Source organism: Pieris napi, chromosome 23 (genome assembly GCF_905475465.1).
Source record: "Pieris napi chromosome 23, ilPieNapi1.2, whole genome shotgun sequence".
NCBI classification, from domain to species: domain Eukaryota; kingdom Metazoa; phylum Arthropoda; class Insecta; order Lepidoptera; family Pieridae; genus Pieris; species Pieris napi.
The window spans coordinates 9,412,784-9,415,321 of record NC_062256.1 but is presented as its reverse complement, the minus strand read 5'-3'; positions in this window follow the sequence as shown (position 1 = coordinate 9,415,321).

The window sequence follows — 2,538 nt, the reverse complement described above, 5'->3', positions numbered from 1 at the left end:
ACATCACAGGGGCGACACGAATGGATGAGCTGAGAACCGACAGATTTCATTGAATGGATGTGGCAAATCATCAGCTTATTAAAAATCAATAGACAATTCTTTTTATCGGCGATACAGGTATATTTGATGGAATATTCTTTTTTAAGCATTGTATAAAAGCGCAGTGTTGGTCTAGAGGTTTCAGCGGGGGATATTTACCTCTGAGGTCATAGGTTCTAACACTGGAATGGACTTTTCTGTCTATGAGGGTCTTGACATTCGCTCGTACGGTAAAGGAAAACGTCGTGAACAATAGTAATAATACCATAGACCTAAAAAGTAGACGGCGTGTGTCAGGCTCAGAAGGCTGATCACCTACTTGCCTATTAGAAAAAAAACCAGATCACAAACACATACCAAAATATAAGGCCCAGGCCAGGTGTTTTTATATTGTTAATTTGTTTGGAATTATTAAAATCTTCAAATATATATTTAACTTGTTTAACAAAATATGATTCAATCATTTGTTTTTAACTTGAAACAAAAATAGTATATAAAATAACAATAATAATTTAAATAGTGTGATTTATTTACTGTATAATTATTATTATTTTAGAAAAAAATAAGAAAAAAAGAAATGCATGACATTTACCTAAACGTTAAAGAAATAACTCTAAAATAAACTGTGACCGCGATTCGAGTCTCGTTAAATCGTGTCGCATTTACTAATGAACTATAGAACAAGTAAATTATAAATAAAAATTATGGCTTTTAACAATACCGTCGAATACAAATGTAATTTTATAGCGCCACGATTGTGAATGGGAACCAGGTCGTATGGGGACCGGGCGATTCTCTCACTCGAGAGATCACCTGAAAGTGTACCTAATAACTCTCATCCTCTCTCGGTTCAGTGGGCATTCGTTGGATCGTCACATATCTCTAAATATGACCGGCGAAGCGTGGCGTGCTATACCACTCACGGATTAAGCGGTGAACTCATAAGGCGCCTTTGCTTAATTATAATTTTGCCAACATCAAGGGAAATATGCTTCACGTGCTACGGTATGCTACGTCGTAGTAGCGCATCTTTTCGTAGCGTGCTATAGGAAGGGAGTTCATTATTTCTCTATACGTACTATTTGTTAAGGCCTGTATTCACTTTGATTAGTGATTAGTGCAGGTGATTAGTGATTAGGAGAAAACAAGTGTGGACAGCGACTGATTAGTGCAGGTGATTCGTTGACTGCGTACTAAAGTGATTAGAAGCGTGTTCTTTTTTTTGCGAGTGAACTGCGAGTAGTGACGTTGCGTGCGCCCTCACATCACCCTCACTCGCAGCGTACCTGCCAAAACACGTCTGGACAGTTAGAAGGACTCTTCGGTCAACCTGAGAGCAAAGTAATATTCCGTCGCATCTTCAGCATTCAATTCCTTATAGAGTTTGTAGCTTGCACCATGTCTGTGTCTTCTATTATTTATCCATTTTCAAACTCATACTTTTCTTGGTCTTGCAAGTTCAGCTTCCAAAACTTCTTTGGTTTCAGATAGCACCGCGTTTAATAATACTTTCAGTACTCCTTCCAATTTCAAGCGCGCTTCTCGGTGTTCATCCATACTTGCTGATCGACAGCTATCGACAACTGAATTTACTTAACAGAGCCACTAAACAAGAATTGGACACTACTTGCACTACACATCTACTAGCAATTTACGTATTAACATTACTTACGACTTAAGGTATAAATTGATTGTGGTACAAATGTAGAAATCATAAACCTGTATAACAATACTCAGACCCCTTAAATAGCTAGTATATTAGATCTTGAGTCCCTTTGCAAATATATAAATTGAATTTTTATGAAGTAGTACGAAATGAGTTATTGTATTGTTTAATAAATTTGCCGAGACAATTTACCTTCAATTTTAAAACAAGTTTCCATACCATGAATAAACTGCACGGAACTATTGAAGAGGCTAATAATATTCATTGGGTAGGGCAATTTTCCGGGCGAGCGGCGACGCATCTTTGATCACCGTCTAGCCTGAGAAGTCATTCTGAGATTAATAACTTCTATGTAATAAACAAACACTTTTTGTACCTGTATAAGGTATCTTTAACTATCTATCTATTGACTTTTTTATGAGGGTAGTGTCTCATCTCGAATTATATTGTGTCAAATGTTTATAACCTACATAGTAATAATAAAAATTAAAACAAATTTAAAAAGTTTTTTCCCTGTGACAGTGTATTTTTAACGCTGGCAGCCTTACTTCGCTGTATTGCGATACTTATTCGTTGAGCCAGGAAAGTATCAGTAATCAAAAATTTCCGCATCATCGAGATTTGATCCAGTGTTGGACGGCGCACGTTTAGTATATCACTACTAAATGGTATTTTTATTAATTTGGTTATAACTAATTTCTAATGTTATGTGTATTTTTTTTGGCATTTAAAGATAATTTTAAATAAAAGTTTATATCACTATATATATTATATATAGTCCCTGTACAATGTACATATAATAAATAAAAATAATTAACTTCGAGAGAGCACGA